The 21,708-nt window shown below is 37.1% G+C and overlaps 1 protein-coding gene across 2 annotated transcripts in view; it reads left to right on the plus strand.

Moving 5' to 3' along the window:
- The window catches only part of LOC107570533 (leucine zipper putative tumor suppressor 2 homolog), a 74,123-nt gene that overhangs the window by 38,900 nt on the left and 13,515 nt on the right, over nt 1-21,708 (plus strand). Inside the window, exon 1 of one of the 2 annotated variants that reach the window (XM_016256761.1) lies at nt 4,398-4,947. The exons of the other annotated variant lie outside the window; for it this stretch is intronic. The gene's annotated coding sequence lies outside the window, so the exon portion shown is untranslated. Of the gene's footprint in view, nt 1-4,397; nt 4,948-21,708 lie in introns of those variants that run through there. 2 annotated transcript variants of the gene reach the window in all.

Raw genomic sequence — 21,708 nt, forward strand, 5'->3', positions numbered from 1 at the left:
CCGGGGAAAAAGGCCCTACCCCCCCCCCCCCCCACACACATTTTCTGTGCTGATTTTTGGAGAAGAAATTCGCTGACTTGTGGGGAAAGTCAACATGAAATGGCATCGCAACCCATTTTACTTCCTTAATGTGACATATTTTAGATTAATGAAACAGATTATACAACAAGAAAAAAATGTTGGGCAGGATTTTAATTTTGAATGCTTGTGAAATGTGGTTTAAATGTGACAAGTGGGTGGAGGGGATGGGCTGAAAAAGTGACACCAACTACGGTTTGAGACCAAGCATGTACATTCTTATCAAAGACTACAAAGACAGACATTTTTTTTAGAAATAAAATGCACTGATGAATCATGTCCAATAAGGGCTTTTAAAAAGTAAACCGTTTCATGTTGACTTTAAACATCATAAAGTGTGTTAAAACAAAGCACTGGCAACTGAAAACATAGTCAAACTGAACTCAATTATTTATTAAATGAACATCTGATGAACAAATGAACAAATTTTCTGGCGATGTGCACCTGAATCTGCAGATATCAGCCGAGTTCTGCTCATTTTAGCAACGAAACTCACAGAGCTCCCCACCACAACCCTCAATCTGCCATTCAACAGTTGTTTTGCGTTTTTACCCCGTCTCTCTCTCTCAGTAGATGAAGGGTCAAGTGTTTTGTTGGAGGTTTTGAGGACCTCACATTTTGTGTGTGTCCGTCTGCATGTGTGTGTACATGCTTGATCAGATCAGTGTGTGTGTATGTATGTGAGGGGTGGAAGGGGGATTAGGTTCTTGTTCAGTCTTTTGTTCAGTCAAACTCTATTCCGTTCCATTTCTTCCTCTCTGAATTGAATAGAAACAGCAGGACTGGGAAGTTTGGGGGGATTGAGAATTCCCCTTCCCCCATTCATACTTAATCTTGGCTGTTCATTGCCCCACTAACAACAGCTTTAACCAGTACAGTACTGGAAGAAACAACGTTTACATGTCCACAGTGTTCTGAAAGCAGTGCTGTGCAGAATACTAACAAATTGTTGTCCATTACTGAATACAAATTACATGAAGTTTACTGTCATTTTGTGAATATTCAGTAATTGTGTAATCAATAAAAAAGTAATTGTAGTCTGATTATGAGTATTTTAAAATGTAAAATAATTTAATTACAAGTTGTTGTTTTTTACACTTTATTTTAAGGTGTCCTTGTTAAAGTGTAATTATAGATTTAAGTACTGAGTAATATTAATTAACTACATGTACTTACTATATGCTTAGGGTTGGCTTAGGGTTACTTGCATGTAATTATGCATAATTTATTGTTATTATAATAGTAAGTACATGTAACATGTGTAACAAGGACACCTTAAAATAAAGTGTTACCTTTTTTCTAATTTTTGTAATCTGATTACGTAATCCAGATTAAATATAATCAGTTCTATCCAGCAGTGTGTGTAAGCATTGGTGCATGTGCAGTCGCTCTGGTGAGGAGAACGCAGTTGGCCGGATGTACTGTGAGATAAGTCAAGTCAAGTCACCTTTATTTATATAGCGCTTTTAACAATACAGATCGTGTCAAAGCAACTGAACAGCATTAATTAGGAAAATAGTGTCAATAATGCAAAATGACAATAGTAAACACAAATTTTTCAGTTAAAGACAGTTCATCATTGAATTCAGTGATGTCAACATCCAGCTCAGTTTAAATAATATCTTTGCAATCATGTCAACGAAATGTGTGTGAATAGAGTATTAGTGTAAGCGAGATTAGCTGCTACCACGCTAGCGATGCTAGCGGGCTATATGCTAATAGCGGACTCGGGGATCAAAAATAAAACTAGTGATAACAAGGCGCTCTGATTGTTTTTGTTGTAGAATACGATAGGGGATATATTCACACGTTATAAAACTGAAAAAGGATGGTGTATAAAATTGATTTTAAGATAAAAAATTAGATGACAAAGAATTAAATTGACGGAGCTCAAACTCAAACCACACGGCAGCAACAAACAGGAAGTGACACAATATGTGTGTGCACTGTGGCTGGGAGTATCATGTTAAGTCTCCCTAGTGAGTATATGTGGAGTGTATGTTCATATGATAACTTCCCTGGAGGGCAAGTGTCCATTAATCACTTGGATGCTCATCTGTTCCTAATGCTTCATTAGCTCTCCTTCCTCCGTCTCTCACTCTCTGTCTTTTCTCTATACCCCTCTCGTTCCACATTTTCTCCTTTTCACTTCACTTGAGTTCCACACACGCTCAGGATCCCTGTATTTACTGTTTTTTGCGCACGCAGGTTAGGAACATAACACGTCATGCTTCCTTGCTTTTGTTTGGGAATGGCCAGTAAATCAGGAGTGGAGTGGTTAATGATTGAAAGAGGAGAACGAGTGAATGGGGCCTGTTGAAAGGCAAACCTTTAGACAAATGGCTGATTCTTCGAATACAGCACTTCTGTGTCCCAGCGACTGATTTGTCTTAAAATGCTTTCCTTAAAAAAAAAGTTATATTGTGAAATAGGCTACTTTTACAATTTACTGTTTTCTATTTTAATGTATTTTAAATGTCATTTATTCCTGTGATGCAAAGCTGAATTTTCTGCATCATTACTCCAGTCTTCAGTGTCACATGATCCTTTGGAAATCATTCTAATATGCTGATTTGCTGTTCAATTATTATAGATGCTTAATTATTAATAATGTTTCTTATTAGTATCAATGTTGGAAACAGTTGTGCTGCTTAAAAAAATTCTGACCCTGTATATATTTGTGTATATATTTTAAAAACTTTGTCCCAGATCCAGACTTTGTAATATTATTTTTACATCATAAAATATAAAAATAAATTATAAAAAAATAATTATTTTAATTATATTAATTATTGTCAAAACAAAGATAAAAAGACGGGATAAAATAAATAATTTTGATATGTGTGAAATTAACAATTATTTAGAATGGTTTTTTTAAATTAAAATTATGTGTAAAATTGTCCCACAGTTTCCAACACAACAATTCTGCTCCTTGTTATGTTTTTGTCTAAAGTTAGTGTACTTGGCTAATAAGGAGACAACAGTGTCAATGAAGTAAATGCCTGAAATAAAAAGATATGTGATGTGTGAAGAAAACAAAGACAAATCAATGTAAATAATAACATCTCCAGTGATATAATAATTGTATTATTTCAAAATGTAATGTTGTAAAATCAAAACGTGTGAAAGTATTACTAATTGAGTGTCTTTATGCTCAATAAAAATGTTACCATCATTCCCATCATATTTGTTAATTCATAAAAAAGTTCATAAAGAATGGAAAAAATGGCAGAATTCTCCTGTGATGCATATCCACTGATGGACATAACAGACAAATTAAACTAGTGAAAATGTTAAAGGTACATTCATATAAAAGTCCACAGGACCAAATTTGAAAGAAACACGCAAATGTTGTTTTTCTGTCCTTGTCATCCTCACAAAGATTTGATTGGATCCCTGTGTTTGCTTTGCATGAAACTTTCAGTGTGATGTCATACAGCACAACAGACCCTTTGTGATGCTCTTTGTGTGCATTTGTGGTGAGTGTGTGTGTTTACTGCACTCTTTCATATGTTAAAGCATCAACAGGGTATGTGGGCATGTGATGAGTCAGTGTTTAGAGTGAGTCATGTGTTTATGTCCCAGTATTCCTTAAGATTAACGTATATCCCATTCAAATCCACTAAACATACGAAGAGTTTGACTTGATTGGAGAGGTTTTCTAATTCAGATAGTGGACAACTAACTCTTTACACACAGCGTTTATCTGCATGTGTGTGTGTGTGTGTCAGTCACATTAACCCAGTAAAGCCTGACATATGAAATAATAGTCAGAAAAATAAACAGAACAGTGTATTGAACCTTCAGACAAAAAAAATAAATAAATGTTTGCGTATGATATTGATATTTTGATTTGCTCATAGAGTATGATATAAGAGAATATGGAGCTAATACTAACGGAGAAAAAGGCACCTCAATTTTATTCAGGGGCCCAAACAGCACAAAATGTGCAGTTTGGTGCAGTTGTTAATATTTATATGGCCAAAAAGTAGTATGAAAAACAGTATGACATGCTTACATAAAAGTTGTATAAAATAATTTTTTTCTAAAACATTATGTATGGAAAATCAAATAAACCTAAGTTGATTCAGTCCAATAAGTGTTCATCTTGAAATATTGCTAACAATATAAAAGTTATTCTTATGTTTACTTTATAAAAATCACTAAAGATTCTACAGTAAAAAGACGTGTGCCATTACCTGAAGGGGGATGTTTTTACACTTATACTAAAAGGTCATTTACTTGCTAAAAAAGTATAAACAATCAGTCAGATGACAGAAGGCATGTTGTAGTCTATCAAAACTTTGCTGCAAAACCTGTTGTATACAATGTTGATAATTTAGAGGCCTTAGAAATTTGCTCATCAAACATGATACAGTAGGCTTTATAGGGTTAAAGCAGCTGCTGAGGGTCAGACTTCAAAACAGGACGGCAGTATTTCCATTTTCCACACACATTGTAGTGGACAGAGACGAAGAAAAGAAAAAGGTCAAAGAAAGACAAGGGAAAAGAGAGGGAGTGAGCATGAGGAGGGATTAAATGTGTGTGAGGATGGGGGTGGTGGAGGAGCAAGGGGCCATAGACAAAGTGAGAGAGGGAGGAGGGTAGCAGGAGAAGGGGGCGGTGCTGTGGCGGCAAACAGCAGGGAAAGAGAGAAGAGAACAGGACAGAGAGGAAGGGGGTTTCTGCCAGAGAAAAGAGAGGAAACTTTGGCATGAGGAGGAGGTGCAGAAAGAATGAGTGTGTGAGAGAGAAGGAAAGAGAAGGAGTGTGTGTAAGACTGAGAGAGAAGTACAGTGAGCAGACTGGGATTGTACCTCCAGGACAGACTGGGGAGACGCGAGGAGGCAGCCATGCAGAGCACTATGGGTATGTCAGCAATGCAACTGTATTTATTACACATACACAGAATGCACTAGAGTTCATATTACTACTGCAGCTCACAAGAGCTTTGAAGTGATGTGAAATGAATGATTAACTTTCTTAAGGCTGATAGCACTGGGGTGAGAAGGAGCACGTTAAGGTTTAGCAGCACTGTTAGTGCTTTCTGTTGAGGAGATATCTGTGGGAGAACGGGTGCAGGGCACAAAGTTTTCAGGGCACAGGGATTTTTATTGTTCTGTCAGAGCTCCAAAGACATAACAGATATCTAATTTATGTTTCATTTAAGCATAAACTTTGTCTCAGATGTTTCTTCTGAAATTCCTACTCGTTGGAGAAATACAAATAGACCAAATTAAATGATTGTTGCTATACAGTAAGAGTAAAGATCTATAAAATGATTGTGAAAGCTCAGATCATTTGATCTTGGAAGAAGTTGATGAGAAATGTTTGAGTCTATATTGAAATCTCTGACTATTACATACTTTGGCATCTTGTCAAGTCTGAGCTTAGTTTGAAACTTTGAGATCTTTTCTGGCACTTAGGAGGAGACACATGGGAGATTACTGGGAGCTTTTCCCACAGGAGAAACATCTAAGATGCATGAGGCTTAAACAAAAGTCTTAATTTTCTCTCCTTTTAAAGGGGTCATATGATGCTATTTCAATTTTTCCTTTCTCTTTGGAGTGTTACAAGCTCTTGTTGCATAAAGAAGATCTGTAAAGTTGCAAAGACTAAAGTCTCAAATCCAAAGAGCTATTCTTTATAAAAGTTAAGAGTCAGCCACTCCTACCTAAAACGGCTCGTTCTAACACGCCCCCACATACCTACATCACTATCTGGGAAGATCTGCATAATGCCGCCCAAATGTTCACGCAAAGAAAGAAGACGTAACTTTTATTCTCACTGTAGTATTGTTGCCACTGCAGCCATGTCATGAAGGCGCTGTGTGCTTCTTTGTGAAAGCGAAACTACTTTGTTTGACCTTCCAAAAGAGGATGATATCGCTTCGTCATGCCTAGAGCTGATCCGTGCTGGTCGCTGAGGAAATACTTCAACTTCGTGCTGTGGATTGCCGGATCGGCTTTCACCGTGGACGAAGCGGAGTCCAGCCCGGGGTCATCACATGTGGTTGCCGCAGGCATCACAATATGGTAAGGGATGTAACATTTCTGTCACACGCTTGAGGAATTCGGCCAATCACAACGCACTGGATAGCTGGCCAATCAGAGCACACTTTGCTTTTTGAGACCGATGAGCTTTGTATAAATCAACACGTTTCAGAAAGGCGGGGCATAGAGGAGAAACAATAATGTACAGTATGTGGAAAAGAATGTGTTTTTTTAACCTTAAACCGCATAAACACATTTCATTACACCAAATACACAAAATAATGTTCTTTTTAGCAGCATCATATGACCCCTTTAATGTAATCATTGTCTATGGGACATACTGTAAGTGTGATATCTTTTGTGGTTTTTGTTTCCTTTACTCTTAAAAAAATAAAGGTTCTTTATTGGCATCTATGGTTCCATAAAGATCCATGGACCCTTGCCATTCCACAAAAGGTTCTTTAAGGAAAAAGGTTCTTTAGATTTTTTTTAAAAAGATTCATTTAGGAAAGGTTCACTGAAAGGTTCTTCAGAAACCAAAAATGGTTCTTCTATGACATCACTGTAAAACCTCCCTTTGGGACCTTTATTTTTAAGAGTGTGTAGGAATTTATATCTGTTGTAAAGAGTGTTTGTTGAGCTGTTTTGTAGCTGGTTTGGGTCTGGTTTGTCTGTGTGTGTGAGCAGGGCCTTGTGAATGGATTGATTTACAGGACTCAGTTAAGCTGTTTGATTTTTTTTTTTTTGGAGACTATGCTTTGGAAAAGCAGTGTTATGGAAGTACACTCTTAAACATAAATGTCCTTTATTAGCATCTTTTGTTCCATGAAGAACCGTCAATGAAACCTGGCCATTGCACAAAATGTCCTTTATAGCAAAAATGGTTCTTTAGATTATTAAAATGTTCTTCACACTGAGAAAAATGGTTATTTTAAAGAACTGTTCAGTGGAAATGGTTCGTCTACGCAATTATAGTGAAAACCCCCATTTGGAACCTTTATTTTAATAGCGTATATTTAGTATTTTCTGTGAATGTGAAGTAAAACGTTGGCATATGAATAACTGGCCTGGATTGTAATATCCGACATCCAGCGCACACACACACACACACTCCAATCACTCCTCGCCCAGTGCTTACACAAAGCTTCTACAAACTAGTCAAACACCACTAAGCTTCTTGCCCAGCATGCAGCCCGATATATTGACATTTAGTTTTCGAATGGGATGAAGTTTAGATTGAAGTGCCTCCAAGTATACTGAGATTCCCATTTGTGTTTAAAGTGGATGTGACTCAGCTCATGGCACATTCTTATACAGTAAACGTTTGAAATAGAGCGGCCCGTAACTGAGTGTCAGCAGCATCCAGACTCCGCTCCAGATGAGATCACCTAGGGGGGGTGGAAAGGTGCTTGCGTCAGTGAGTCGGAAAATAATAGATGAGTTAAATCACTCTCATATGTTACAGGGCTCTGAAATACAGCCTTAGTAAATGCGGTGAGCTCACTGTCTCTGTAAGGACAGTATGTGCCTGACTGACTGGCTGTGTCTCTCTGGTTTAGGTTCTCCAAAACACCTCATACCATCTCCTCTCATTGCTTTACTGTTTCCATTTATGGGATGCTTTTATGTGCCAAGTATTTATGTAAGGTTGTAGCTTCCTGCAGACGTATATACAGAGGGAGAGCTCATTAACGTCGAGTCAGTCTCAACTGACTGCACTGAATCAGAACTTTCCATGCCACTCTTTTCCTCTCCATCTGAGCTCGGCTGGAATCTGTTGGGACCGTGTCTGTACGTCCACATCCTCTTGCGGCTGGTCCACTGTGGCGTGTTTGCAAGTTTTCATGACCAACTCCGAGGTTGTCTCTTTTTTCTGTTTGCGGCTCCTGCGTGGTTCGCCATCTCTGCACTTTTGAGATGAATTACATATTCATGCTGGCTTAGTTTGTCTGAGGCCACGCTGGTTATGTAAACACTGGTGTGGAATTAATTTACCGGTATGTGCACTGTGACACTTTTCCCCCCGACTGCAGTGCATATCTGCGCTGTGATTTCAGTTTGATCATAAGACTGATGATTATGGCTTGTCAGAAACACCGCAAGATTATTTATTTGTCTCTTTCTGCTGATTCTTGGTTCAGAAAGCTTCGAGAGGAGGCAAAGAAGCCATTTTGAGAAGATTTATGGCCACAGCCAGTAAAGAAAGTTATCTGTGGTCTATTTAAAGAGAGACCAGAGTACCAATCATTCCTTCATGAGACAGTAGCAAAACACTTTCTGTCTCTAACATTGCTCATTTTCATTTTATGTACTTCTCTGTAAAAACAAAAATATCCCATTAAATGTATGGTAAAAAAAAAACTGGCAGCTGTGGTTGCCAGAAATGGTAAAAAAAAAATCAGTGATGTTGTTTCAGGTATTACTGTATGAGATGGCATGTTGGTGCCTGTATATTTTACAACTATTAACTGTATTTCATTAAGTGATATAATGCTTATATACCAAACTACTTGATCTACCAAAATCTGCTTTGTACATTAAAATGGGTAACCACCATAATAATACAGGTAGCACAATAGAAAGTCACATGATGAATCAGTTCATCGTAAGTGATCTGTTCATAAAACATGGGCAATACACTTGTATAAACGGTGCACACACACAGACAAAACACCATCTGGGTAACACACAACACCAAAATTATGTGATAAAACATTCACTAAATAACATAAAATGTAACACAAAACACCCTAATGTATACTGATATAAAAATATAAAAAAGCAAATCTATTTAAAGAGCAGGTCATATGGTATGGTCTATTTAAAGAGAGACCAGAGTACCAATCATTCCTTCATGAGACAGTAGCAAAACACTTTCTGTCTCTAACATTGCTCATTTTCATTTTATGTACTTCTCTGTAAAAACAAAAATATCCCATTAAATGTATGGTAAAAAAAAAAACTGGCAGCTGTGGTTGCCAGAAATGGTAAAAAAAAAATCAGTGATGTTGTTTCAGGTATTACTGTATGAGACGGCATGTTGGTGCCTGTATATTTTACAACTATTAACTGTATTTCATTAAGTGATATAATGCTTATATACCAAACTACTTGATCTACCAAAATCTGCTTTGTACATTAAAATGGGTAACCACCATAATAATACAGGTAGCACAATAGAAAGTCACATGATGAATCAGTTCATCGTAAGTGATCTGTTCATAAAACATGGGCAATACACTTGTATAAACGGTGCACACACACAGACAAAACACCATCTGGGTAACACACAACACCAAAATTATGTGATAAAACATTCACTAAATAACATAAAATGTAACACAAAACACCCTAATGTATACTGATATAAAAATATAAAAAAGCAAATCTATTTAAAGAGCAGGTCATATGGTATTTTAAAGTGTCCTAATATTGTGTCGGAGTCCCCTACAACAGGTTTAAATGCATCTAAGGTCAGAAAACTTTGTAATTTTCTCAGAATATACATTTAATATTAGAATAATTTTTCAATGATTTCGAAACGATTAGTTCGAAATCATGTTCTGAGCTTAAGAACTGTAAACCCCTCCCTTCCATGAACCTACTCTGCTCTGATTGGTCAGCTGGCCAAGTCTGTTGTGATTGGTCTTTCCGTATACAATGCGTGTCGGAAACGAAATGCTCATTACCATAATTTATTTTTTGCTCCGGTGGGTTACTTGTAAACAAAGATGCTATAAGGTTACAAAAATGGCATCGATATTACCTTATCAATTCGAGCACGAGTCCGAGGATGATACCGATGCAGTCGCTCAACCTGAAACTCCATCGCAAGCACGACTTGATCAGGGCATTTCTCAGTGGTAAGTTTAAACTTTGCATGTGGTACGTTATATGACAGCAGTTTTATCGAATTCATTATTATTTACTTATTTGAGGTGCATGTGTGGGAACTGTGTTAGAATGCCCAGAGAGGCTGAGAAAACAGCGTTTTCTCGACCTGATGTAAACACACAAACTGGTGGAAGTGTTTATGGGCAGGTCAGAGTTTTCGTATTTCGCGGGCAGGCGGGGATTATGTAAATGTGTTACCTTGTGACGTATATAGGTAACAGGCAGAAGATTCTAAATATGATGACTCGTTAAGGCGGTTCAGTCGACTCTTTCTTTTGAGAGGCAATATCTTTATTTATCATGCACTTTTTTTGATTAACAATGTTGCAGACTGTTTACATTGAAGGATAGCTACGTTACAAACCGCAAAAAATATATTTTTCGAAAACCCATATGACCTGCTCTTTAAATAAAACATAATCATGTGATGTCACACAGTGACCTCAGCTTTTCCATGTAAATTATACAGTAACTCATAGTTTTTCTTTCAAAAACCATAAATCTGACAGTATTTGACAGTAAAATTCTGTATAATATGATGTTAAACCATTAACATTATTTCATCATATATGAAAAGGTTACAGTTAACTTGTTAAGTTTTTTTCCTTTAAAAAAAAAAAAAAGTATGGTATGTTTTGTTTTCCACATTCTATCAGACATCAACAAAAAAAGGACAATGGTATTTCCATAGAGTTTTGGACATTGATTTATTTGGAAGTTTTTATTTGGAGCCTTTGTAAAACACAATCAGGCTACATTATATACTGTGATTTATTCAACTAAGTCTGGATAAGTATTTGAGATTACTTTTTTATCAAAACCTTTTGAATTTGAAGAAACATTGGTTAACAGTCATTTCTGCTGGGCAGTATCTTGTCCTTATATGCTCTTCAATAAAAACTCAACGGTCTGTCCTCTCCCCCGTTCATAACGGAAGGTCTGGATTTCACTTAGTATTGTTTTTTCAGACCATAGTACATTTTAAATACTTAATCACTTTATTACCATCCTATCAGTGGCATCTCCTCAAAATGGCCACTCTCACAGTAATAACAGTGCGGTGGAGCCACAGCTCCTCTCCATTCTGCTGTTATTCCAAGTGTCTGTTTCTGACCACTGGATTGAACTGAATAATCATTAGTGGTTGGAAATTCCTACCGTGGCAAAGAGCAGCTGACTCAGAAACAACTGGCTCCTGGATGTTACATGGCCTTTCCCACGCTGGACGTTTTTCTGCTTCTCGCAAAGGCCCACAATTGCAATGGGTCAAACTGACCAAGCATTGTTGACCACAGAGTGATTTCTTCTCTTCTGGTCAATCTCCGCCGCTCAGTCTGCCGAGAGTACCAAGATGCATGTGTGTGCATTCCTCTGCTTGAAAACAAGTTTGTCGACTGACACAGAAGAGAAGAAATCGTTGGATAAAGATGTTCTTTTTGTTTTCTTTGCTCTCAAAAGTATTCTCGTAGATTCATAACATTATGGTTGAACCACTGATGTCACATGGACTATTTTATTGATGTCTTTACTTCCTTTCTGGACCATAAAACATTTCAGTTGCGTTGCTGTCTATGGAGGGTCAGAAAGCTCTCGGATTTCATCAAAAATATCTTAATTTGTGTTCCGAAGATGAACAAAGGTCTTACGGGTTTGGAACAACATGAAGGCGAGTAATTAATGACAGAATTTTCCTTATTGGGGTGAACTAACCCTTTAAAGTAGAATATACAATTCTGTTCATGGTTAATCTAGTTTACCTGCTACAAAGCCTCAAATAAAACTTTTTTTGTGTCACTAAAACTTTGGTAGGTCCAATGAATATTTCTTCCTTATAACCCTCATTGAACTGTATCTCAATTCGGTATGCTGCAATTTTAACCTGAGTTAGTTCACTATAAAAGTGCAACCAAAAGGTAAAACCAAACAGGTCAAGTTGTGATAACATAGAATCTAATTTTGATAGTGTTCAAATCAAGTTTACTTCAGCAGTCTTTACTTAAAATTGTTAGTTCATTAAATAAAAAAGTTTTTAAAGTAATTTAAATTAAACATACAAAAATATGTAGTATTGCTACTTAAAATCTTTTATTAATTAAAGTGTATTTTATAGTAATTAATTATTATATTGTTATACTGTATTTCGTAACCTAAACGGCTATTTAATAACTTCAAAACCTTGCATATTCATACCACCGTTGCATATTCTATGTGAACGTGGTGTAATAATGAAGGTGATTTCGAATTTAAAAATGACTTTACACACAGTTCCTGAGATGTTTGCACTCAATGTACTTTATATGTCAGGCCATGGGAGGTTGTTCCCGCTGGCACGTTCTCAGTAATGGGCACCACGGCTGGCATCTGGGCCTGTGCCAGCGGATTTAGCACTGCACACTGGGTGAAACAAAATGTCCGCTGTTGATTGGCAGGTAGTGCAGTCCAGATGGCAGCAGCTCCTGTGTGGTATTGTGCAAATACTGTCGCCCGCTGCATCTCATTCTGGAGTTTGAGCCAGCCGGCGCTTTTCTGAAAGGCTCGCTGGATGGGATGCCCAGGGAGGCTCGGACAGTGAGACAGGAGAGATTGTTTTTGGGAGGTTTGTGAGGCGACTCGGGCCCCTGTTCAAGGGGGCCTTTAATAGAGCCCATATGCTTTGAGATGCTAAAGAGCCGACCAGCCCCCTGTCTTCCTTAAACTTTGAGTTGAGTTTCCCTCTCTCACTCATTCTTTTATGGATTCCTTTACTTCACTCAGTCGTTTGCCTTCCTGCGATTGATTTATGCATGTTCACTAACACTCCACCTGTTCAGGTTTGAATTAGTTTTTTTTTCATATGCTCTAGCGTTCTCTTTCCTCTCTTCTCTGCGGAGTTCTCCCTCTGTTTTTGTTGCAAACTTTGTCTCCCTCCCCCTCTCGCTCTCTTTCACCCCAGGCAGTGCACATGTAGGCCTCAAGTGTCATGGCAACAGCCCCAAACAGAGCCAAAAGCCAAAAGCCTGCAACAGATTGGCAGTGAAACTAGCAGGGCCAATCATGCTTGTTCTACAGGCAGCGTTTCCCTGCCGCTTTTAATTCGATCCAGCATTTCAACAAAGAAACATACAATTAATTGAGTTGAGGAGTAGAGCTACAGGGATTTTACCATGAAAATTAATCGCTTTACACGCAGAGTTTAACAGAGGCCGTGTGGTCTCTGGGAATTACTGTTGTAGTGTCGTTTGAGTGAATTATTTAGGGCCAAAATAAATTTGCAAACCTGGAAACTCTTAAGATGTTGTGTTGTGTTTCATGATTCTCGTCTCATTATATAAAAAAAAATGCATAAAAATAGATAATGGTTTGCCTTAATTTTTTTATTAAATTTTTTTTTTTGCTACTCTATGAAAATAAAAGTTTGTGCTTGGGTAGTTCATAAATAACATGGGCATGGTGTGTTTTATTCATTTTTATCAATGTATAACAGAAAGAGTTTTTAGTTGCGGTAATTATTTATCATTCATATATATATATATAAGCATAAACATGTTTACAATAGTTTTAGATAGTTTTGTTGTTGTTTTATTAATAGTTTTATTTACCTTGATAAACTGATCAAGTGACAGTAAAGACTTTTATTTTGTTACAAAAGAGTTCTATTTTAAATAAATACTGTTTGAACTTTCTATTAATCTGAAAATCCTGAAAAAAGTATCAGTTTCCACAAAAATATTAAGCAGCAGTGCTGTTTTCAACATTGATTATATAAAGAAATGTATCTTGAGCACCAAATTAGCATATAAGTCATAATGGGATAAATTACATTTCAAATTATAATAATATTTAAATAGAAAATAGTTATCTGAAATTGTAATAATTTTTTATCTAATAAATACAGTGTTGGTGAACAGACTTTTTTCAAAAAAACATTACAACATCTTACTGACATCAAACCTTTGAAATAAGATGCATAAAACTTTGTATATGATATCACATTAAAAGATACTGAAATAACTTTACAGTCCTTTAGAAGTGTTTATGATTCTTGCAGAAAGACTTAAAAAAAACATTTATTAGATATTACAGTCACAAATCAATATTTAGTCCATGATATATTTTAGTGCTGTGCATATCTGCAAAAATCTATATAGAAAATACTATAGAAATTGTAACTTGACTTCCATTTTTTTAAATCCATGAGCATGTGAACCATGACACATCCAAATAAGTACTGCAAACGTAGGTTGAGACATTACCTAATAAGACATCATTAAGAGGTTAAAAAGACTCATCTTCCTTATCAATAAATCATACACACACTCCCTGTGATCTCATTCTGCCTTGTTTTCCTTACATAGAGAATTTTACACACATAATTAATGACAACACACTTAGTGTTTATGTGTGCCAGAAAGAATAATCCTCATTCTCAGACCGCATGTCTGTGAAAGTGTGATCAGTGACTCATTGTCATCATTCAGAATAAAACTCCTGACTGAGAAATGAAGGGATGAAAGAGGAGACTGCATCCGTTTATTTCAATCCATCAGAGCATTTTAGCACACACTGAGGAGGATATTTGGGTCCACTGACGGCAATGACTCCCTCTCTCTTGCTTCATTGACTCTATTATTGCAAATGCGTCATTCATGACTAAACTCTTTCTCCAGACTTGGGCGCCAGTTGACTTTTCAGACTGGATAACAGCATAATTCAATTTATCAAGTCTAACTGATTCATTTGAGCCAGTCTTGCACATTAGCTAATAAGGACAATAAAGGATGTATGTAAAAAGTGACTGACATCCACATTCCCAAAAAGACTCAAGCCGAATCCTATTTTGTATACTTTTACTATGTGCTAAAAGTCTGTACTATGCTAGTGATGGGAAAATGCATACTTTTTAGTATGCAGAAACACTGTACACTAATATTGTGTACACAGGCATGTGTATTTAAGTGTTCATTTAGCTAAATTATTTGTCCTTTTTGCATTTGCTCCCTACAGCTGTAAATGTCAAAAGAGATCTTGTCACTCTTCAGTGAGGTTGTGGATCGGATTAGTCCTACAAGAATGGATGCATACTTCAAAAATAAATTGGAAAAGATATGCCATTCAGGCTTCTTTGATGCACTGGTTTCATTTTTACTATGATTTGGGACACACAAATCCTAATAATCCAGAAAACCATACAGGACGGATAGAATGCAAACTGGCATTTAGCCTGAAATGGGACCAGTAGCCTAATTATCATTAACATTACAAACAATTGCAATTTATAAACTTCTGAATCTAGATAATTCCTAGAATCATCAGCTCAAACAAAACTCACTAACTTAAAGGCATAGTTCACACAAAAATGAAAAATCTGTCATCATTTACTCATCCTCATGAACCAAACTTGACTCTTTCTTCTACTGAATACAACAAGATATTTTAAAGAATGCTGGTAACCAAACAGTTTTGGTTTCCTTTGACCTTCCATACAATAGAGGTCAAAATGTTTAGTTATAACATTCTTCAAAATGTCTTCTTTTGTGTTTAGCAGCAGAAGGAAAGTCACACCGGTCTGAATGACAGAATTTTCAATTTTTGATGAACTTGAAACACTACTATCCCTTTAACACTATATGACAAAAATCCTAAATTTCACCCTCTCTCTTTTTAGATCTCATAGTTTGTAGTTGTAGTGGCATACTGTACTAAACTAATTTAACAGTCTGGATCCCGCTGGCATCTCCGATTAGGACAGTCTTGCTCACCTAATGGATTGAAAGGTGCCATTTTAGGGCAATCAGAGACTCAAAAAATTAATGCACTTGTGAAATGCTTTTTTTTTTCTTTTTACAAGTTTCATTTATTGAGTAAATTTATATGACCCTTTAAAAGTATGACAGCTAAGGCTAATTGATTGTGCCATTTGGCTGTAAATTGCAAATTTCCCTCATTCTAAATAACAAAGACTCTGTTAATTAAGCCTAATTACTGCTACAATTACTCTCCATGGCATATATGAACAATTCATGAGCACACACACACCTAGTAATTGCAGCAACCTAATCAGAGCTGTTTTGTGTTTTTCAAAGTAGGTCCTTCAGCTCACTAACAGTGTGTTTAGTTTTCTGCTGTGGTCACATGATCGTGATCTTTTTTCGGTGTTTTTGTGAGTGTAAACTGAGTGTTTACGTATCATTGTGTGTGTTATCTGATAGAGGGGACAATAACAGTGCAGCTGGCAGGAAGTCTCGGAGCGGGGCCGCAGGCTGCAGAGCGGCCGGTCAGAGCTCTCTGGGGGGTCTGAACGTATGAATAGAGCAGGACATTCATATCTATAACTCACGCTGATGCACATGTAACACATGGGGGAGAAATGTGATCTAGGGCTAGATGATGACAGGACACAATGTGACAGGAAAAACTGACCCGGAGTAAACCGTGTAAAAGCACTTACATTAATTCTCTAATAAAAAAAAAAACAAGTGTATTTTTGGAGCTGCAACATTGTCTAAATCTCCATTTTGTGGTGAGACTACTATTGTGGACAGACAAACCTTGTCATGACAGACGTTAGTGTTGTTATTGTTAACTACAACAAAAAATATAAACATTTGTTTTCAGTAAATTAAATGTTGAATTAAAAAAATATATAAATGAAAAACTGAAACTTAAAAATAAAAAATAGAAAATTAGAACTAAAGGAAATTTAGGTTGAAATATTAAAATTGCTAAAACAAAAAAAATTATATAGAAATATTTTTAAAAAACTAATAAAAATGACTGAAGCAAAGAAAATAAAAGCTAATTCAAACTATATAAAAATGCTGTAATAGTATATAAATAATGCTAAAATAACACTGCCTTGTGTCTGATAAAAATGTAACAAAAGGCTTTTGTTTAGACAGTTTCTGGCTATTTTTGTTGTTTTGCGTCATGAACGTATGCAGACAACAGAAAGGAAACATGTTTATATTCTCCTTATTCAAGACAACAGTCTGTCAAACTACCCACACTTCCATGCAAACAAGAAAATTACATACCTTCCTCCTTAAAATCCTTGCAGAGACATCATGCAAAATTTACAACATTGCAACAAATGCTGTTGATAAGTTGTAATGAACCTGGGACATTCCTTTAAGGAATGAAAATGAGCAAATCAAAGGAGAGCAGGAAGGTAGAAGAATGATTAAAAGAAACTAAAGGAATGGATAGAGTGACTAATGAGAAAGACTAGAAGGTCATCGGTGCATAGAGATCCCTTAAGAATGTAAATAAACACAGCTGACTGCTTCAGTCCTCAGATGCTCCTGCTCCGCCGGAGGCCTTATTACCAGTAAACACAATATCACTGATCACTTTATGGTTCTCACTTGAGTGCACAGAGACTATGCAGCTCTCACTTTTCCCTATTTAGAGCACAAGGAGTCATTCTTGTGGATTAATTATCTACTTTTCATGGGCCATATTTATCCTAGCATGTACTTTTGTCCTCTCTATTTTTGGGGAGCACACACACAGAGTTAATGAGCATGTGTGGCTGTATATGCAATAGTCAGATGAGGTAGTAGATGAGGTCAGCATTTCTTTTGTGCTGCTTCCACTTCTCTCTAGTTTCCTGTGTTTCTCTGGATGTTCATTTGCCTGTGAGGGTTATGTAACAGGATGTTTATTATGTTTTGTCTGGGGTACTTAGAAAATTGTCTTGTTTTGACAGATTTGAATGACATAAAAGTCTTAAATTAGCTGATTCATTTGACGTCTTCTGGTGAAGTGAGAAGGATACTATTATAAGGTTTGCACAGTTAAGGAAAAAAAGCCTGCTGTTATCAGAACAAAGACTTTGGTGTTGGATGCCACAATGTCATGTCTAACATCTCCATGGGAAGAGGTCTTCACAAACATCAAATATCCTGCCCCTGCAACTACATTTGAACAAAAGAGACCAAATGTGATTAAGGTTTTAGGGATTTCTGCCCGGAGATTTGGAGCTCTGCTGGGTTCCAGGCTCAATGCTGGCATTCCATCCTATTCTCTGTCTCAGAGTCCACAGAGAAGCTCCGTGATTCCCAGGGGATTCACACCTCGCCGCTAATCCTTTCCGGCGGCAGCGGCGCTATTAAGATTTATCATAACGAGATTTCAGCCACCTCACTGTGGAATTTGATTAGAAACACCTGCAGCAGAGAGATGCACTGTTCTCTCACTGTCAAGACAGGAGAGATCAAAGGCTGAGTGAGAGTGAGAGGGATGCTTGCGTTTGTATAATATAATATAAAAAAAATAAAGCTGTATAGAAAAACTTAAGAAAAACTTGTAAATAAAAATTACAAAAGCACATAACAAATTTAATAAAACTAAAATGAAAACTGAAAATATAAAAAAGCCAATTCAAAATATTAATAAATGCTGTAATATTACTGTGTATCAATAATACTAAAATAACACTGCCTGGTATTTGGTAAAAATAATACAGAAAAAAAACAATAAAAAAATAAATAATTAAAAATGCATTATATAATATGATGTATAAATAATATAATTAAATACATAATATAAAATTAGTGTTTACAGATTTTGACAGTGTTGTGCTGCTTTCTGAAGACAATCAGAAATCATAATATTAATCAAAATGATTTAATTCTGTTGACAGCCGTGTTTCTAAATGTTCTAATTGTGGGAAGCAAAAGTTGTGTGTCAACTTCATAGAAACTGAATATTGTCCAGATAGTATTCATACATGAATATATATAGCTGCCTATATACATTTTAGAAAGGTGGTATGTCGTAAATCATATTTTTCATTGAATTAGATGAAATCTCAAACAAAGATGAGGCAGTATAAGCACACTTTTTAATGAAATTATTTCACAAAATGATGTTTAAGTTTTAAAAGATTAGACAATATATATAACAAAACAAAACCGAAGTGAATAGTTCTCACACATGGCTGGTTAGGGGTCGGAGGAAGTTTATATGGAAGAGGAATTTCAGTAACCTAAGCAGAAATGGAGGAACACCGCAACATAATTAGCCTAAATTGAGATCTCAGACTGCAATGAGGAGGAACTGAGGAGAGATATCAGGGGATGGGTCTCTGACCAGCTGGTTTGAAGTTCACAAGGTTGAAAGGGGGCCGATCCTGAGGGGATCTTCTCATTATATTATCACAGGGAGAACGTCCAGAGTTCTGTTAGGGTTAGTGTGTTTGTATGAGGTGCAGAATGTACTGAGGCTCTGTGAGTGGTTTGGAGTCCATGCAGCTCATTTTGGGTAACTTTAGGGTAACAGTTGGAATCTGGTTGGGAATTGTGTAGGTTGGGTTTAACTAAGGGTAAAGTCTGGCTTTGAGAAGGGGGTGGAATTAAGTTGAATTCATTTAAAAAGAGTGAAGTGATCCATAATGATTCCAGCATGGTGTGACCTTGTCTTTTTCTGCTCTTGGACAGGCTCTAAGATAGTTCTCAGTGACAGATTTATTTTTGAGTGTACAGCTAAAATGAGCAGGTAATCATAATTGTGCACAGTGATTCTCAGTGTAAGTTGAGCCTGAATGTCCACACGTACTTCATGCACCTTGACCAATATAAACACAATTAGTTGCTTATTGTTTTTTTGCCATAGTTGGTGTTTATTGCATTAAGGCCAGAGCCACAGTGCAGTTAGAGAGCTGGACTGGCTGTAGGAACTTACTCCATAAGAAGCGCCGAAGCAGAAATACCTGATAACCACGTTAGTGGAACCATGTGCGTAAGCACTCGCAGAGAGCCGCCCTGGAAACTGTTACTCTCAGCGAGTCACGCTATCCCTTTCTCTCCTCTCGCTCAAACTTTCTGTTTAATCTTATTCAAGGCATTGTTTTATCCAAGTATGCTGCTATTAATATTAATATTCACATTCTTAGCTGCTGTGACACAAAAATTCCCGTTGCCATGTCATTATGCACCTGGATTTAATTGCTTTCGTTTGTATTCCCATTAATAAATCATGTTGGATAAAATTAGAAAATGAATTAAAAAATATTATATAATTCGATTCGATTAGATTAGAGTTGGACCATATACTAATATAAAAGTGTGACGCAAATGTTACGCCCCTTACCATACTGTGATACCGTGTCCTGGCCGGAGCGACGAGACAAAAACATTAAAACCCATTATAAACGAGGCATTTGTTGCATCAGGTGGGGACATAATTACTGATTATAATGACTTATACTGTCTTTTTACGTGTTGCATTGTGTATCGTGCCGCGCAAACATAAAACCATGTCTGCATTTGTGATCGATCGGACAAACAACAAGCGCTACTCTACACTGCTCAAAACTCGCGTTTGAATCATCATTGGCAAATTCTTTAAATATAAAAAGCATACTTACAGGCTGTGAGTCAGAAGCGCCAGACTGTCCTTGCAAAGTTGGAACTGCCCCACTTTATAGAAACAGCCTTTGTGCACAGCATTGTAGGCTACTCTGCAGGTTCAGGAAACAGTCCTCCATAAAATGCGCTGCACACATCTAAATATTTGGATATTGGTTATTTACAACAGTGTTGTAAATACAACTTAACCACTGATTTCTAGTCGTATCCTCTTTTGGAAGGCCAAACAAAGTATTTTCGCTTTCACAATGAAACACACAGCGTCACACACGGCTGGCTTGAGTGAGCAGAGGCAGTTGGGCTTGAGAAAGGCGCGGCCGGCGGGCTAGTGGCAACCACATGTGACGACCCCGGGCTAGACTCCGCTTCATCCATGGTGAAAGCCGATCCGGCGATCCACAGCGCGAAGTTGATTTATTTCCTCAGTGACCAGCACGGATCAGCTCTAGGCATGACGAAGCGGATATCGTCCTCTTTTGGAAAGCCAACCAAAGTAGTTTCGCTTTCACAACGAAACACACAGCGTCTCCACGACATGGCGGCAGCAACAATACTACAGCGAGAATAAAAGTTACGCCTTCTTTCTTTGACTGAACATTTGGGAGGCGTTATGCAAATCTTCCCACATCGTGATGTAGACATGTGGGGGCGTGTTTAAACGAGGCGTTTTAGGATGGCGTGGACAAGTCTTAACTTTTATAAAGAATATCTCTTTGGGTTTGAGACTTCAGTCTTTGCAACTTTAGGGATCATATCTATGCACGAACAGCTTGTAACACTCCAAAGACAAAGGAAAATTTGAAATAGCATCATATGACCCCTTTAAAAATCATCCCAGGATCCCACCTCATACAATTGGTTGAGTAGATGGCCAAAATGAGGAAAAATGAGGATTGCGTCTTCAGCTGCTTCTTGAAAGAAGTGATGGTCTCAGCAGTGGAGGTTGGCTGCTCATTTCAGGAGCAGAGTAGAGCCCTGCACGAGCCTCAAATTTAGGCCCTAAGCCCTGGCCCAAGATTCTCAGGCCCTAACCCGGCCCGAGTCTGACAGCTCATCAGACCCGAGTCCGTCTCCCCCCCCAGCTTATACTACTGTTTCAGCTATTAAAATAGTTCAGTTTTGTATGTAATGTCAAAGTGATTATATTTCGTTTCGTTTTTTTAAGTTAATTTAGAAAAACGTTTGGAGCATTTTTTTGTTCGTTAAATGTAAGTTTTTGTTTTTTAAAGTAACGACCAATCGGCCAGCGGCAGACAGTGAGCTGATAGCCTATGTTTGATCAATTTAGCCTTCTGAAATCATCACGAAATAAAATCCATAGATATAAAACTGTTCAAGCATATCACAATGTCAGTTTAAATGTTTAACCTATATAAATGTGCGCTATTAGACGC

The sequence above is a fragment of the Sinocyclocheilus grahami genome, unplaced genomic scaffold, assembly GCF_001515645.1.
Source record: "Sinocyclocheilus grahami isolate Dianchi unplaced genomic scaffold, SAMN03320097.WGS_v1.1 scaffold1470.1, whole genome shotgun sequence".
NCBI classification, from domain to species: Eukaryota; Metazoa; Chordata; class Actinopteri; order Cypriniformes; family Cyprinidae; genus Sinocyclocheilus; species Sinocyclocheilus grahami.